Source organism: Panthera onca, chromosome F1 (genome assembly GCF_046562875.1).
Source record: "Panthera onca isolate mPanOnc1 chromosome F1, mPanOnc1 haplotype 2, whole genome shotgun sequence".
Lineage (NCBI taxonomy): Eukaryota > Metazoa > Chordata > Mammalia > Carnivora > Felidae > Panthera > Panthera onca.
This window is the reverse complement of record NC_138355.1, coordinates 53,996,365-54,015,598: the sequence shown is the minus strand read 5'-3', so window position 1 is coordinate 54,015,598 and position 19,234 is coordinate 53,996,365. Positions and strand designations below refer to the sequence as shown.

The window sequence follows — 19,234 nt, the reverse complement described above, 5'->3', positions numbered from 1 at the left end:
GATGGTATTTTTTTCTGGAAATTCTTTCTTCTTCATTCATACTACTTTTTATTATCAGTTTGCTCCTTTGACTTGCTTTGTCACTGGAATGTGATAACGACTGATATTGTACCTGACAGACATTTTAAATATGCTTACATCATTTTACTTGCCCTCTTGCATTTTTTCTAACTTCTATGTGACGAGTGTATCTCAAGGAACTGATTTTCAGTCTAGGTCTTATAATGAATTATAAATGAAATAGTAAACATAGTTAAACCACGGATGCATGCGCAAGAAATATATGTGTGTTGTGGAAAGCTAATGAAATTTTCTGATTGTTTATTATGCAACATCTACACAAATATCTGGCTAAATCAAACACAATAAATTATATACTTTTCTGTGACTAATTGATGAAGTGAGGGAATCACTATGTTAGGGAATGTCAGAGCTTCTATTTAAATTGGTGTATTAGCCAAGGTTCTCCAGAGAAACAAAGCCGATAGGATATGTATTTATATATAGATAGATTTATTTTAAAGAATTGCTCATGTGATTACTGAGGTTGGCAGGTAAGAAATCTGCTGGAGAACCAAGGAAGAACCAATAATGCAGTTCAAGTCTGAAGGTCACCTGCTGGCAGAATTCCTTCTTGCTCAGGGGAAATTAGTTTTTGATCTCTTAAGACCTCTCACTTTTGTTGATTTGTATGAGACCTACACACATCCACATTGTGGATAGAAATCTGTTTTACTCAAAGTGCACCAATTTAATGATAATCTCATTGGAAAAAAAAATCACAGAAGCATTCAGAATAATGTCTGAGCAAACAGCTAGGCACAGTGGACCAGCCAACTTTACACATAAAATTGTCATACTGGGTAAAGCTGAATCATATAAATTTTAATATTTTATACTTGTCTTCATATTGAGGGCCAGTCTTGAAATCTATTAAAACAAAAAGAAGAAAGAAAAAATAGTTCATTGCCCAAATGTAGACAGCAGCTGTGCTTTGTATGACTTTATAGTTTTTTTTTTTTATGTTTATCTATTTATCTTGAGACAGAAAGAGTGTGCATGAGCAGGGGAGGGGCAGAGAGAGAGAGGTAGGAGAAAATCCCAAGGAGGCTCCACAGTCAGCATGGAGCAGAAATCAAGAGTTGGACACTTAAACGACTCAGCCACCCAGGTGCCCTATGACTTTATACTTTTAATTGAGTGTTTTCAGGATCATTAGTAGTCAATACATAAAATCAACAGATTTTTTAGGTAGATATCTGGATAACTTGTTTCTCTTGAAAAATCAGATCTGTCACCACATGGCAGCAATTGACTCCCTGCTTTAGATTGTCATTCCCTGTTTGATTTGCCATGTTCTTCACAGCTATGGGTAACACTGATGTCAGTATCAGTTGTCTTTATTTTCTTACTTGCACTTTTCTTATATACTCTGATTTAGATTAAACTATTATTCCATGGAGGTATTTCAGTACTTTGCATTACTTGAGAAATATAAAATCTTACAGATGATAGAATAAATTCATTTTAGAAGAATAGAAGTGTATAAGTTCTTATTAGATTTATTGTCATGGTTTCTGAGACCAAAGAAGGCTCTTTTAATTTTGAAATTTTCTCTGAACTGCTTGAAATATTGCCATTTATAATACTCTTGTTGAATAACACTAGTTTTTCAGTTCCTGAATTGCACTCAGTATCACCTGAAATGATAAATTAAACATAGAACATCAAGCTGCTCTTTAACGCCAAGGCTCATTTAATATAACTGATCACTATGAAAGCAAACAATGAACAATTAAAAAGAGATCCTGTCCATATAATGTATATCGAGTATTTTAATCGTCTTCATTAGGGATGCATGAAAAAGCCAAAATGTGTTTTGGTTGTGGAAAGTAATGATCCAAGATAAAAATATATCAACAGGGGAGAAAAATAGCACATAAAACTATTTCTGATTTGTCACCCGGAATTAGAAGCACCTTTCCATGACATAATATTGTCAAACCTTTGATTCAGTTATTAAATGTGCAGATGATTAAAGTACAGGTTGGTCAAAGAAATCCAATTAACAATGTAGATTATTCTCAGAATGAGCTACTACTTTACACATATTGGGAGCAACTTAAAATGCTTCACACCAAGAGAAGTCTTGATGTAAAAGGAAATTGCAGACAGTATGCATTGTAATACAAAGCATGTCTGTCAAAACCATTTGTTCCATAAAAACTTTAAAAAATGGAATTGTTGAACCATTATATTGTACAACTGAAACTAATATAGTACTACATATTAACTAACTGGAATTAAAATAAAAACTTAAAAACAAACCAACAAAAAAAACAAAAAAACTTTGTTTCAAAACCAGACAATAATTTTAATGCTGGATTTTTCAACTTGTGCACTACTGACATTTTGGTTAAGATAAATTATTTGTTTGTTCATTTGTTTTTAGTGAGAATCTGCCCTGTTCACTGTAGAATGTTTAGTAATACCACTGACCTTAACCCATTAGATGCCAGTAACAATCTCTAGTTGTGACAAACAAAAATATCTTCAGATATTGTCAATATCCCATAGGGCAACATCACCTCTAGTTTGGAAATATAATTTAATGTTACATCTTCTTAAATATAAAGACTCATCCTATGGCTATTCAAAAATAGCAGGAAATATAAGCATGCACAATAAAGATATGTGTCTAAAGGAAATGTGGGCCTAAAGAAATAATTTACCTAAAATTTATAGTTTCAGGGAAGCCTCGGTGACTCAGTTGGTTAAGCGGCCAACTCTTGATTTTGGCTCAGGTCACGATCTCAGGGTTGTGAGATTGAGCCCCATGTTGGGTTCTGTGCGGGGCATGGAGCCTGCTTAAGATTCTCTCTCTTTCTCTGTACTGCTCACACTCGTGCTTTCTCTCACTCTAAATAAATAAATAAATAAATAAATAAATAAATAAAATTTAAAATCTTAGAACATGGGGTGCCTGGGTGGTTCAGTCAGTTAAGAGTCCAACTTCAGCTCAGGTCATGATCTTGCAGTTCATGAGTTTGAGCCCTGTGTTGTCTGGGCTCTGTGCTGACATCTCAGACCCTGGAGCCTGCTTCAGATTCTGTGAGTCCCTCTCTCTGTTCCCCTCTCTGATCATGCACTGTCTTTGTCTCTCTCTCTCTCTCTCTCAAAAATAAATAAATATTAAAAAAATAATAAAATAAAATAAAATAAAATCTTAGAACATGGAACACAAAGACTACACTCAAGATAATTAATATATGCATTACTTCACATGGTTACCATTTTCTTCTTTCTTTCTTTCTTTCTTTCTTTCTTTCTTTCTTCTTTCTCTTTCTTTCTTTCTTTCTTTCTCCTTTTCTTCCTCCCTTTCTCCTCTCCCTCCTCCTCTTCCTCTTCCTTCTTTTTCTTCCTGTTCATGTGTGCATGGTGAGGACACTTAAGATCTACCCTCTAAGAAAATTACATATATACAATACAGGGTTGTTAAATATAGTCACCATGCCCTATGTTATATCTCCAAAGTTACTCATCATAGTCATTTATAACTGAGACTTTGTAGCCTTTGGTCAACATCTATTTGCCCATCCCTCCAGCCCCTGGTAACCACTACTCTACTCTCTGCTTCTCTGAAACTACTTTGATTCCACACATGTAAATGAGATCATTCACTATTTGTCATTATATGCCTGGCTTATTTCACATAACAGGTTCATCAATGTTGTCACAAATGGCAGGTCTTGTGAATAATCCTGCAATAAATAGGGGAATGCAGATATCGCTTCAAGATCCTAATTTTATTTCTTTTGAATATATACCTGGAAGTGGGATTGCTGGATCATATGACAGTTTTATTTTTAATTATTAAGGAAATCTCCATACTGTTTTCCATAAAGGTTGCATTAATTTACATTCCCACCTACAATGTATAAAGGTTCTCCTTTTTCCACATCCTATCCAACACTTCTAATCTCTTGTCTTTTTGATAATAGTCGTACTGATGGATGTAAAGTGATAGCTTATTGTCATTTTGATTTGCATTGAAGATTAGTGAAGTTGAGCATGTTTTCATATATGTGGTAGTCATTTGTATATCTTCTTTTGCGAAATGTTTATTCAAGTTTTTTGCCAACTTAAAAATAATTAAGCTTTTTATTTTGAGAGGGACAGAGACAGTGTGAGTGGGGTAGAGGCAGAGAGAGATGGAGAGAGAGAATCCCTGGTAGGCTCCACACCATTAGCACAGAACCCAATGCAGAGTTCGAACCCACAAAACCATGACATCATGACCTGAGCCGAAATGGAGAGTCAGACACTTAACTGACTGAGGAACCCAGGAGCTCTTCTTTGCAATTTTTTAATTGGATTCTTTTTATTTTTTTTACTATTGAGTTTTATGAGTTCCCATATATATTTTGGATATTCATCTCTCATCAGACATATGGTTTGCAGATTATTTTCTCCCATTCCATAGGTTGATTTTTCACTCTGTTGTTTTCTTTGCTGTGTGGAAGTTTTTCATTTTGATGTAGTCTCACTTACTCATCCTGCTTTTGTTTCCTGTGTTTTTATGTCATATCCAAAAAATCAATGCCAATACCAATGTCACAAAGTGTTTCTCTATGTTGTCATCTAGTACTTTTACAGTTTCAGGCCTCATGCTTCATCTTTAATCCATTTTGAGTTGATGTGTGTGGGTATTCCAAGGTGAGGATTAAAATTCATTCTTTTGCTTGTGGACATCCAATGTTTTCAGCAGCATTTGTTGGAGATATGTGCTTCACCTACTTGCATTCTTGGAACTCTTGTCAAATGTCAGTTGACTTATTTGCATGCATTCATCTTTGGCATCGTCTGTTCCATTTGTCTCTATGTGTGTCTTTATGTTAATACCACACTATTTTAACTATTATAGCTTTGTAATATATATTAGAATTTTATTTTTGTTTATTTATTTATTTAAAAAATTTTTTTCAATGTTTATTTATTTTTGACAGAGACACAGAGCATGAGTGGGGGAGGGGCAGAGAGAGAGGGAGACACAGAATCCGAAGCAGGCTCCAGGCTCTGAGCTGTCAGCACAGAGCCCGATGTGGGGCTTGAACTCCAACCGCAAGATCATGACCTGAGCTGGAGTTGGATGCTTAACTTACTGAGCCACCCAGGCACCCTGTAATATATATTGTAATTTTTAAAATGTGATGCCTCCAACACTGTTCTTGTTCAAGATTGTCTTGGCCATTCATGGATTTCTGTAGTTCCATATACATTTTAGAATTATTTTTTATATCTCCATAAGAAATACAATTGAGATTTTGATAGACACTTCATTGAATCTGTACCTCACTGTGTACAGATTGGACATTTTAACAATACGTTAAATCTTCCAATCCATGAGCACAAGACATCTTCCCATTTATTTCCTAATTAATTTCTTTTACAAGCATTTCATAGTTTTTGGTCTACAAGTCATTCACACCTTAGCTGCTTATGCTCAATATTTTTGTCTTTTTTGATGGAATGTAATTATATTGCTTTCCTAATTTCCTTCTTAGGTAGTACATTATTAGTGTATGGAAAGCAACTGATTTTTGTATGTTGACTTTATATTCTGCAACTTTACTGAATGCATTTATTAGTGCTAACAGTTTTTTTTTTTTTTTGCAATTGATAAAATGAAACTGAAATGATTAAATGATTAAAGGAAAAGACCACCTTAGAAAGTTTTGGATGTGTCTACATACTTCAGGGAGTTGGAGGAGGTTAGAATTTATTAAGAATTACAAGTTGGGAGGCACTTGGGTGGCTCAGTCCACTGAGCGTATCACTTTGGCTCAGGTCATGATTTCACAGTTCATGGGTTTGAGCCCCATGTCAGGCTCTGAGTTATTACCTCAGAGCCTGGAGCCTGCAGCCTGCTTCAGATTCTGTGTCTTCCTCTCCCTCTTTGCCCCTACCTTCCTTGTGCTCTCTCTCTCTCTCTCTCTCAAAAATAAATATATAAACATTAAAAAGAAAGAATTTTAAGTTGGGTTTAAAGCACTATTTAAATTTGGGGGCTTGATAAGGACTGAGTAAGAATCACATACAGCAATCCAGAATTGCTGGAAATGGCCAGGAGAGGATTTTGAGAAAAAGTTCAAATAATCTTAGGGTATTAAATTGTTTGTTGAAATTTTCCAATAAAGAGTTAATGGTTTTCCAAGAAGTACCTATAATGAACCATGGAACCATTAGTGGGGCAGAGCAGTTCTGGAAGAGTAAAGAAGTACTAATAATAACAGCAGAATAGCCAACTTATGTTAATGTGGGCATTAAGGTGTGATTTAGATTCTCAGTGTCCATTCTGAGTGTGGGAATACATAGTTTTGAAGCATTAGTTCTCAATTGTCTAATCTAGTTCACAGTGTCATGTTTTTATCTAATAAATGAGGAGTTACACAGTTCACTGCATTATTACTCTTTTAAATACTCTGTTTTTCTATGCTTCTAATTCCCCTGGGCTTTTTCTCTACATTCTCAAAATAGTTTTATTTAACACTAAACTGTGTCTATTTTCCAAATTAGCATTTGTAGCCTATTGCATAAAAGCAATTTGAAGTTTTACAACATGGTTAAATATTCTTAGATCAACAGAACACAATAAAATTTCAGTGATAACGAAATTATCCATTTCTTCTTGGTAACTTATCAAAATGTTTTATCTTATATTTTATAAACAGTTCCTTAATACATGTTTGTTTATTAATGAGTTGATATCATATTTATAGAAAGTGAATTTAAGAGCTGCATTACTTATCTATGATTTGAGGGCAAACATTTAAGAAAAGAGGGCATTAAAACATTTTTTTTCTATTTTCCTAATTATCTATCTGAAAGAACCAGACGCTCCATTTACCAATACTTCCCTTGCTCTTATTTCCATATCTCATCTCTTAGGTTGTAGAAAATTTAAATTCTTTGACATTTTGGAAGAGGAAGAGTTGAATCAACTATGAAATGTTTTCAGTGTCCTTGAATTATTAATTGAAGTATACTGTTTCCTTCAGGTTTGGTGGTGTATCTGATGCACTTGTTAAATTAATTTCCAAATAAATAGACTCCAGATATAATTATGATGCATAAAAAAATCTTTAGTAATGCACAAATGTAGAAAAAGCTCTGGATACACACACACACACACACACACACACACACACACACACAACTCTTACTATTTATTTGGCATGTGATCTGTTTTTATACATTTTCCAGTGAGTAAACATCAGCAAGGTGTTTATATGAAGTACTAATTTGCTATTCATCTTACAATAAATTTACCTAGTGGCTCTTAGATGGCTCAGTGGGTTGAGTGTCTAACTTCAGCTCAGATCATGATCTCGTGGTTCATGAGTTCAAGACCCACATCAGGCTCCCTGCTGTCAGAGCAGAGCCTGTTTCAGATCCTCTGTCTCTCTTTCTCTATCCCTCTACCTCTTTCACTCTCTTAAAACTAAATAAACATTAAAAAAATAAAAATAAATAAAAATAAAATGAATACACTTAATCAATGTAATCCTACCAAATCCTACAAAACACAGTGGGTTTGTTAGGGCAATATCATGTATTAAAATTATTCTCGTAATTCCTCAGAAAAATGCCTCTAGAATTTTACATCTATAGTTAGTAATTATTTTAGACATGGGAAAATACTATTTTGATTTTGGGGAAATATTCAAATTTTGTTAAGAAGGAAGTCTGTACACATCAGACCAGATGTACTTCACAGATATATTCAGAACATTTCATCTTAAAGCAGTAGAATATACATTCTTCCTAAGTGCACATGGAACATTCTCCAAAATAGATCACATACACAGTCATAAATCATCCCTCAAAAAGCCCACAAAAAGATCAATATCATACCATGCATATTTTCAGACCACAATGCTGTAAAACTTGAAATCAACCACAAGAAAAATTTGGAAAGACCACGAATATTTTTTTCTGCATCTATACATCACATCAATAAAAGAAAGGACAAGAACCACAGGATCCTCTCAATAGATGCAGAAAGAGCATTTGACAAAATACAGCATCCTTTCTTGATAAAAGTTGTCAAGAAAGTAGAGATAGAAGGAACATATTCCAACATCATAAAGGCCACACACAAATGACCCACAGTATGTATCATCCTCAATAGGGAAAAACTGAACTTTTGCCCTAAGGTTAGGAACACTATAGGGATATTAACTCTCACCATTGTTGTTCAACATAGTACTGGAAGTCCTAACCTCAGCAATCAGACAACAAAAAGAAGTAAAAGGCAAACAAATCAGCAAGGAAGAAATCAAACTTGCACTCTTTGCAGAAGACATGATACTCTACATGGAAAACCTGAAAGACTCCACCCAAAATCTGCTAGAACTGATACATGAATTCAGCAAAGTTGCAGGATATAAAATTAATGTACAGAAATCAGTTGCATTCATATACACCAATAATGAAGCAGCAGAAAAAGAAATCAAGGAATGAATCCCATTTACAGTTGGACTCCAAAATCATAAAATACCTAGGAATAAACCTAACTAGAGAGATAAAAGATCAGTACACTGAAAACTATAGAAAACCTTTGAAAGAAATTGAAGAAAACACAAAGAAATGGAAAGACATTCCAAGCTCATGGATTGGAAGAACAAATATTGTCAAAATTTCTATACTAACCAGAGCAGTCTACACATTCAGTGCAATCCCAATCAAAATAACACCAGCATTCTTCACAGAGCTAGAACAAATAATTCTAAAATTTGTATGGAACCAGAAAAGACTCGTGAATAGCCAAAGCAATCCTAAAAAAGAAAACCAAAGCTGAAGGCATCACAATTCCAGACTTCAAGATATGTTACAAAGCTGTAATCATTAAGACAGCATGGTACTGGCACCAAAACACACATTAATCAATGGAACAGAATACAAAGCCCAGAAAATGACCCAAGAGTGTACAGCCAACTAATTTTCGACAAAGCAGGAAAGAACACCCAATAGAAAAAACGACAGTCTCTTCAGTAAATGGTGTTGGGAAAACTGGACAGCGACATGCAGAAGAATGAACCTGGACCACTTTCTTACACCATACACAAAAATAAACTCAAAATGGATGAAAAACCTAAATGTGAGACAGGAAACCATCAAAATCCTAGAGGAGAAAACAGGCAATAATCTCTTTGACTTTGGCTGTAGCAGTTTCTTATGAGACAAGTCTCCAAAGGCAAGGGAAACAAAAGTAAAAATGAACTATTGGACCCCATCAGGATAAAAAACTTCTGCATAGCAAAGGAAACAATCAACAAAACTAAAAGGCAATCAACAGAATGGGAGAAGATATTTGCAATTGACATAGCAAATAAAGAGTTAGTGTCCTAAATCTATAAACGACATATCAGGCTCAACACCCAAAAAACAAATAATCCAGTGAAGAAATGGGCAAGACACATGGAGAGACATTTTTCCAAAGATATCCAGATGGCTAAAAGACAAATGAAACGATGCTCAACATCACTCATCATCAAGGAAACACAAGCCACAACCACAATGAATACCACCTCTCATCTGTCAGAATGACCAGAATTAACAACTCAGGAAACAATAGATGGTGGTGAGGATGCAGAGAAAGGAGAACACTTTTGAATTGTTGGTGGGAATGCAAACTGATGCAGCCATTCTAGAGAACAGTATGAAGATTCCTCAAAAAAGTAAAAAATAGGGGCGCCTGGGTGGCTCAGTCGGTTGAGCGTCAGACTTCGGCTCAGGTCATGATCTCAGGATCTGTGAGTTCGAGCCCCGCGTCGAGCTCTGTGCTGACAGCTCAGAGCCTGGAGCCTGCTTCAGATTCTGTGTCTCCCTCTCTCTCTGACCCTCCCCCATTCATGCTCTGTCTCTCTCTGTCTCAAAAATAAATAAACATTGAAAAAATTTAAAAAACGAGTAAAAATAAAGACACTTTATGACCCAGTAATTGCACTACTAGATATTTATTCAAAGGACACAAAAATGCTGATTTGAAGGGGCACATGCATCCCAATGTTTATAGCAGCACTATCAAAAATAGCCAAATTAATAAAAGAGCCCAAAATTTCATCAACCGATGAATGGATAAAGAAGATGTGGTGTGTGTGTGTGTGTATCTATCTATCTATATCTATATCATCTATATCTATATCTATATCTATATCTATATCTATATCTATATCTATCTATATTACTTGGAAATATTATTTGGTGATCAAAAAGAATGAAATTTTGCAATTTTCAAAAATGTGGAGGAAACTACAATGTATTATGCTAAGTGAAATAAATCATAGTAAGACAAATATCATATGATTTCACTCATATGTGGAATTTAAGAAACAAAAAAGATGAACATAGAGGAAGGGAGGCAAACATAAGATAACAACAGAGAAGGAGGCAAACCATAAGAGAGAAGCAAACCATATAGCCTTAAATACAGAGAACAAACTGGGGCTTGCTGGAAGGCTGTTGGGTGGGTCTGTGGTCTAAATGAATGATGGGCATTAAGGAGGGCACTTGGGATGCCTACTGGGTATTATATGTAAGTGATAAATCACTAAATTCTACTCCTGAAACCCTTATTACATTGTATGTTAACTAACTTGGATTTAATTAAAAGTTAAGTAAATAAATGAATAAACAAGAAGTAAATCTGTAGAAGATGGATAATCAAGCTGCATAATAATATTTTGTTTGAAATAGTGTAAAGTATTTCTAAAAGCAGTTATAGAAGATAAATTTCAAAGTTATTTTGCACAAAGTAGCATTATTTAAATAAGCATATACACTTTTGAAGTGAATACCTTAAGGGATACCAAACTTTGGGCTATGCAATTTGAACTGGACACTGCTTCTATATTATTATAAAAATAATTTTAATTTTTGCATATAAATAGTAATGCTTTTCTTGCCATGTTTCTCCATTCCTTATTTCAGAAAAGTGCATTTTGTCAAGGAAATAGAAATAAAAATCAGGTTTCTAAAAAATTGTTGCTTTGTTACTAAAAAGTATAAACCAACAGAAAACAATTTTCAATTATTTTGTCACATTTTATTAGATATGCACCAATAAATAGATGTTGTTTCTTCAAATACAAAATAAAGTTGTGAAACATTTTATACATAGGAATTTTGACCAGATTAAGTAGTAAGTCCACTCAAGAAAGAGGATCCCAATCTAGGACACACGTTGGAGTTATTTTAGTCAGGTAGTGACTGCCCGGTACCACAATTAACTAGGTGTATTACAGCTGAAGAAACATTTAGCATCTCTGAACTTTATCGGACATGAAAGGCAAATCCCTCTAATTGTATAGTAATTAAATGCACATTCTTCTCACTTCCTGAAAATCTCTTAAAATATTTATCCCTCTATCAATCTTGTATAGATTGCACTTTCTACAAACTACCTCTACATCTCAGCTTTTCAGGGTTTGGCCTGAGTCTTAGTTTTCATCCTGTTCTTTCTCCAACATTAGACTTCTCTGTTAGCTGAATGTATCTGATCCTCTCAGACACCTCAGAAAGCTTCTCTCCTTATGACAATCAACTTTATACAGTAGTATTAGGAGATGCACAATGGAAGGTAGTATTGTCATAGTAACCACCACCTCACCCATTAGGATGCTGCATTTTCTTTTTTAGTTGTCTGCATTTCTTTACCCTTTCCTACCATAACCAAATCTATTTTTCTCCTCAAAATGTCAATTCCTTAGTTGAAGGATTGCCGGTGTTCAGTTTTACAAATTTATGTAATTATAATGCAAACTCCATTTACTTCCCAGTAATTGGAGTACAGCCATCACTGTGGGAATAAAAGCAATGCTTACAGTTCAGAGTAAGGAACAAAATCATATCGTGCAGCTTGTGCCAAAAGGGTAGAACTCTACTTGGCCTCTCTGACACTCTGCGCATCAGTGTAGAATTTTAATTGCAGTTTGTCTCTTTTGCAACTAAAAAACATGTTCTAAATACTTTTGAATAGCATTAATTCTGTGACTAAATTAAGGCTCTCACATTATTTATGTTGATATACTAATGTTTCTGCAGGAAAAAAGCAATCTACCGGTAATACTATGTAGCTGTGTAGTATGTGTATCACAGTTATAATTTAAATCAATTCTATTTCCTCGTGGACCTTTTCTTGTTGTTATTAGTGACAACAAACAACACTCATGATATATGTTGTCTGACCTACTTTATCTTCTTACAGCCTCACACTTCTTGCTTCATGATAAGTAATGTACCTAGGCTTGTTAATACCGTTACCACTATCCCAGGGCTAACAATCCCAAATTGGAATCATTTTTCTTAGAGCTCTGCAGTTACTTATAACTCATATTTTCAAAAAAAGAAGACATTTCTTGTTTGTTGTGAAAGTTCTTTTCAAACAAAAACTAGCATTTTGTGCTAGCCATTGTTTAAAAGCATATCACTGTGCAGTTTACATAGATAACAAAACAAACTATGACTTTCTGTTTAAAGCCTTTTGCTTAAGACTGTTTCCTAAAGGTAAGGTAGTTATCAGTCTACACAATTTACCTACCAACTCTGACATCATTGTTTCACCTAACAGATCCATAGATCTGTATTGTCATTTCTACTTCCTCAGCCTCTAAGGCAATTCAGATTTATATCTCTAAACGTGTAACTACTGGGGTCAACTAATCAGCTACTAAGAGCAACGGTACTCTCTATATGATCTACCTGGTTTGTTCCCATAATTCTTTTTAAGCATTTTTTAGGTCAATTTCCTAGTTAAGACTCCATTTATTCATTCTAGCACCTACGATGTTTCAAGCTTGTTAATAACCTCTGACTGTTTTTATCAGAATGGTGCCAGTCATTTCAAAGACAAACTCCTAACTCCAGGCAATCCCTTACTTCTCTCCTCAACTTAAATGGCTGCTCTGTCACAGCATACAAATTTATTGCCCTCTTCTTTTGTCTGGTTCATTTCCAATCCTGTAATTTGCATGGCACACAGATATTCTTGGAAATAATTCCTTCTTCCACAGTATAAAGAAGTATATCTAGGTCTGTTGTTTCCTTTATGTGGCATAAGATCATCTATGTCTCTGTTGTCTTTCCAGAAAAAGAATTCCTAATAAAAAATTGCTTCACAAAATATCATTCTTTTCACCGTGATCATCTTTGTTATCTTGGCTGGCAATTTTTCCCTGCATAAAATGTTATTGACTAGAACTGCATAAAATATTCCAGGAGAAGAGATATGATAATTTTTTAGAAAGAATTAAAATCAACATATTCTGAATTATTATATGCATGCAAATGAACTTTTAATGTATCATTGTATTCAAATATATGTATATTACATACTCAAGTTGGTTTCCAAATTGTAATAATTATCTTTGTTTCAAATGTAATGAAGTTGAAAATGAGAGTTTAAAGAGAAAGGAAATATTTCAAATGATTACTTTGATTAACTGAATGATATCTTTGTGTATATGGAATCAAAAGAATGACTAATTTAATAAATTAACTCAAGCAGTCATTTGATAGGTAAAATTCATATAAAGCAATTGCTTGTCATCATGTAGCTGTGCTAATTTGCCAGATTATTTAACTGTGTAGGATTTATAGAAATAGAGTCACAACAGATTTATCTATAATCAAAAACACTTGTATATTTCAATCGTTTTGAGAATGTGACTTCAATGGTTTAAACACATTTAAATGTTATACAATAGTTCACTTTACATTTCATCTGAACACTATTCCATGCCTTTTCCCAAGTTAATCCAAATGATGCTTATTAACTCAAATGAGTTATTCCTTTTTAACAATAGAATTATTAAACATATTTCAAATAATTAAATGCTAAATACTAGCTGGCACAATCAGTTGATTTCTCTTATCTCCCATAATTTATTCTTGCCCTTTGTCACATTGCAGGAATTAAAGCATCATAATAATTAATCCTGTATATTTTAACTATGATAGTTTTTCTTTCAGATTAAAGATTTACTTTTAAATGAAGTATTATAATATATCGGTATTATCTGTACATGTAAATAAAACTACCCCAAAACAACAGCAAAACAATGAATAAGAGACTCAGTTTATAATTCTTATTTTTCAAGTAAACAGAAAATTGAGTAGATATTAGGAGTTAAGTTTTATCTCCAAGATATTTTGTTATTATTGTTATGACTGGTTGTCTACGACTACTGACCTCTTAAATGATATAAAATATGCAGAGATTACTGAGCTCAATTCTACCTTTATGTGCTATTACAGAAATACTGAAGTGATAAAATTGGCCTGCCTATATGTTCTACTTTCCAGATGTCCTAATTCTCTAGCAGATAGATATAGGGAGCAAGCCTAAGGCAAGCTGGCAGGCTGCAAACACCCCCTACCCCCAGGTGGGATGTGTGTGATATCCCTCAGGCACTCCTGGCTGTCCAAGGACAAAGGACTGATAGAGATCATAGTCCTGCAGGACCTGCATCTCCATCTATTTACAAATATTTTAGTAAATCACAAGAAAAAGGCAATCTTATCAACAGTCTAATATCCAGAAAGTCATAGACTCAGTTTCCCAGAGCCCCAACATCACCCCTCCACAGTGATATGGGAAACAAAGACAGAAGAAAATGGCAGTTAAAATTAAATTTCCTTATAACCTGCAGCCCACTGACAAATACTTGAGGCAGGCAGAGTAAAATATTTCTCCAGGAACTCCTTACTGTCTTAAAGTTAATGCTTTGCTAGAGGGAAAAACAACCTTAACTTGACAATAGCTAGGCCTCCAGTATCCTGTGCATCTTCTTTAACATATGAAAGTCTCATTGGAAACTTCCCCTGGACTTTACCTGCTCCAACTCCCAAGTATATAACCAGTGTCTCCTCATGGTCCTGGGGCAGCTCTTCCTGTCCAAGGGTCCTGTCCCCATGCTTTAATAAAATCACCGTTTTGCACCAAAGACGTCTTCAAGAATTCTTTCTTGGCCGTCTGCTCTGGTCCCACGAACCTCACTATCATCCCCAAAAACCTCATCAGATATTACTGGTACTCCTTACAATTCCTTAATTCTACACAATGTACAATTGGAATTGGAAGAAAAGTAGCTGTACCTAGAGAGAAGCATTTCATTCTAATTTATTTTATGAGACTAATAAAATCTTGATATCAAAATGAAACAAAAATATTATGAGAAAAGGAAACTACAAACCCAAATATTCATGAATAAAAGAATATATACATATCAATTGATATATAGATATAGATAATTTATAAATTAAGATATTAACAAATTAAGTCTAGCAATATATAACAGACAGTGATAAATTACATCCAACTTATGTATATCCTAGAATATAAACTGAAGCTGAAGCTCAGAGCCTGGATTGGAGCCTGATTCAGATTCTGCGTCTCCCTCTCTCGTGGTCTCCCCCCCCCCCCCCAGTTCGTGTTCTGTCTCTCTCTCTCAAAAAATAAATAAACATTTAAAAAAAAAGAAAAAAATTAAAAAGTTGTTCAAAGGGTGCTCTATTGGTTAAGTGTCTGACTTTTGATTTCAGCTCAGGTCTGATCTCAGGTTGGTGACATTGAGCCCTGCATCAGGCTCTGCTCTGAGAATGGAGAGTGCTTGATTCTCTCTCTCTCTCTCTCTCTCTCTCTCTCTTCCCTCCTCCCCTCAATAAATATTTAAAAAATAAACAAAAAGCAATTTATATAATTTCCATATATACAGATTAAAAACATATCACCATCTTGATAGGTACACAAAAAAGTAATTAACACAATTAAAGATAAGAGTTAATGAAAGGTTGACAATATTCAACAATTTAAAAATAGAACATAGAAGGACACATTTCTGTAATAAAAGATATCTTTCTAAAAATACCACTACATTCATATTAGAAGTTCAAGATAAGGAACAAGGCTAGATGTTGATTCTTACCACTTTTATTCATCATTATACAATTGTACATATAATCATTGGTGTATTTCTTGAGAATGTGGGGCAACAGAAACTCATCCCAGATGGGGATATAAATTGGTACAGTTATTTTGGAAAAGGATGTTTTCATAAGAATATTTCTCTGGAATTGAAAAACTGATTTTAAAATATATTTGGCAATAGAAAGAGCTAAGAATAGCTCAGGGTCACTTGAAGATAAAAAATTTACTTAAAATCAATTTCTGTAGTTTGTTTCATGTTGGAGAATGAATTTTGACAAAAGTCCCATGGTAATTCAAAGGGAAAAAGACAATCAGTACAATATGGATAGGATGTATACTAGTAAAACAAAATATAGAACCCAGAAACAGACCTATCGACATAGGGAACAATAGCATGAATTTGAAGAGGCATTACAAAGAAATATGGACAGGATAGACTTTTTGATGAATGGCACAGGTACATCAGTATAACCACATTAAAAAGGAAGATAAAACAATTGTTTTGTTTTGTTTTATACTTTATCCCCAAACCTAAATAAATAAATGAATTCTGAGTCGAATAACTAAACATGAAATAACAAATATGAAGGTTTGATAATAGAATACTGGAAAATATATTCATTATGTTAATAAGGAAAAAAGTATTTAGATAAGACTGAAAAAAAAGTCTTTTCATAATGACAGAGGTCAGGAATGCAATCCAAACTCATAAGTGCATTTGAAACCTCTGTTTCCCACCCATCAATGTTAAATTGATCAGAATGAATAATCTGGTCAAGCCCAAAGTCAAGAGGTGAGGAAACGCAATCTGCTATCATGAGGCCATCGCAAGGGTTTAGATATATGATACCTGCTGTGGAGTGAAAAAATCAAGATCAATAATTTGGCCAACCACAACTTGAACACAAGCTAGAAAGAAAACATTGACCTTCATTTATTTCTAACCAGATATTAAACTTCTGCAATAATGAATTTTTCATTCATTTTTTAAAAAAATATGCGTATCGTGTTTGATAAATCAATGTATTTATTGAACAATGGGTAGCACAACTATAAACTTTCCCTCACACAAACAAAATTTCTCTCTAGTAGCACCAAACAAGACTTTTAGACACTGCCAATTTAATCTGGAGACATCAGAAAACAAATTGATCTAAATTGGACAGGACAAAAATTCAAGGTTTAAGGTAAAAAATCAAGTGTGTATATTATTTTCCATCTCATATAGATTCTATTTACAGTCCTTTTTATTTTTTAGGTGTAACTCAACTTCATTCACATGTATTTCTAGTGTTTACATAAATGTATTTCTAATGAAATATCACAATTTTATTATTCAGTGTCTCACATTGTGCTTTGACTCGTGTTTTTGTTTATTTTTTTTTTTTAATTGAGTTAATCTGCAAAGGGCTCACTTGGGAACTGCACAAAATTTGAAATGTTTCATGAATTTGTATATCATCCTTTCATAGGGGCAATGCTAATCTTCTTTGTGTCTTCCAATTATAGTACATTTAGTATTGAAGGGATCACATAAATGTATTATTTTGACATCTGTGGTTTTAGCAATAATTACCATATTCCCACTCAGATGTAAAAAAAGTAATTTTTACTAAAACTACAGAATACGTTTATATAATGATATTAGTGCTTTCTCTATAAAATTATCATTTTTTAGTCTATCTTCCATTTACTCAATTACTTTGAAATTGTGAAAATGTACTTTACTTTGAAGCAAAGTGATCTGGCAGGATATCTCATGTATAGTTGAATGAATATAAGTAAAATATTTAAGTGATCTTAACATGGACTTATTATTAAATGAATTATACCAGTTCTCTATTGTTATATAAAACTTTGAAATGAAGTGAGCAAATAAATTATGCAGATGGGAAAATTGAATTGAACTGATTATTAGCTACCCACCTTACCCCTTCGCAATGAAATTCAGAACTCCACATTGGCTGTATACAACTAACATTAAATTAAATATGTCATTGCGTTTTCAACAGCAGCAAAACTTACAAGTTACTGTGTTTTTATGAGACACCTTAATTTATAAAGGAATATTGTAGATTTCAAATGTTTTCTCTAATGATTGTAGGGTAGTGCAATGGTTATTTAGGCTTCTTTGGAGTATCTTTTTAATAAAGATTAGTTATAAGAAAGGACTAATAAGAGAAATTCAGGTAGAACATTAAATTTCAGACAATTATTTTTTAAAGCTAGAAAAATTATCTATTGCACCTAAAGTAATGCTGTTTTTGTATTTATGAAACTTCTAAGAAAAATGTGTGATTTAACAATATCGATCTTTTTATTCTTATTTAAAAAAATATGTTGGATTATTACTACAATTTCTTTTGTTGCTGATACCACTACAAACGCCTTCATGAATGAAGGCAAAAATGAGTAACTATGAAAATATATGGACTGAACATCTACACACACACAAAACATAAACATATACATATTTACACAAATATATATACAGTAGAAAAAAGGAAATGTGTTTCATTTTGCACAATTTTTTCTCAGATTTCTAGAAGAAAACATTGGGAATACAATTTTTTAAATTAGTAATATGCTCCACAGAGTAGGATGAATCAAAATGTCAATATTTTCAACTTTATTAGCCGAAAACCAAAACGAAACCTTGAATTAAATAGCTGACAATTAAAAAGTCATAAGACTATTTGAAAAATACATTTGTCAGAATAAAAATAACAGGATCACATGAAGAACAGGTAAGGATAATAAACCAATTAAATGTATAAATATATACCATGTAAAATTATCATTTTAGATATGTATTTTTAATTTTAATTTTGTAATGTTTATTTTTGAAGGAGAGATAGAGCATGAGCGGGGGGGGGGGGAGCAGAGAGAGAGAGAGAGAGAGAGAGGAGAGGGAGACACAGAATCCAAAGCAGGCTCCAGGATCCGAGCTGTCAGCACAGAACCCAACGCGGGGCTTCAACCCATGAACCGTGAGATCGTAACCTGAGCTGATGTCAGACACTTAACCAACTGAGCCAGCCAGGTGCCCCAGATACATATTTTTAGAGTAAGATAATGTATATAGAAACTTTTTCAGAAATATTTTAATTTTTTATTCTTTTTTTAAAGATAATTTCTAAGTGTTTATTTATTTATTTTGAGAGAGAGGGGGGCAGAGAGAAAGGTAGAGAGAGAATTCCAAGCAGGCTCTGTGCTCACAGCACACATCTCACAAACCATGAGCTC

General features: G+C 33.6%; 1 non-coding gene across 1 annotated transcript; it reads right to left on the bottom strand.

Annotated features, from left to right (window-relative positions):
- Positions 1-17,415: 17,415 nt before the first annotated feature.
- On the bottom strand, positions 17,416-17,521 carry LOC132686960 (U6 spliceosomal RNA). Its single transcript, XR_009613913.3, has one exon. It is a non-coding gene; the product is annotated as a U6 spliceosomal RNA (small nuclear RNA).
- Positions 17,522-19,234: the final 1,713 nt, after the last annotated feature.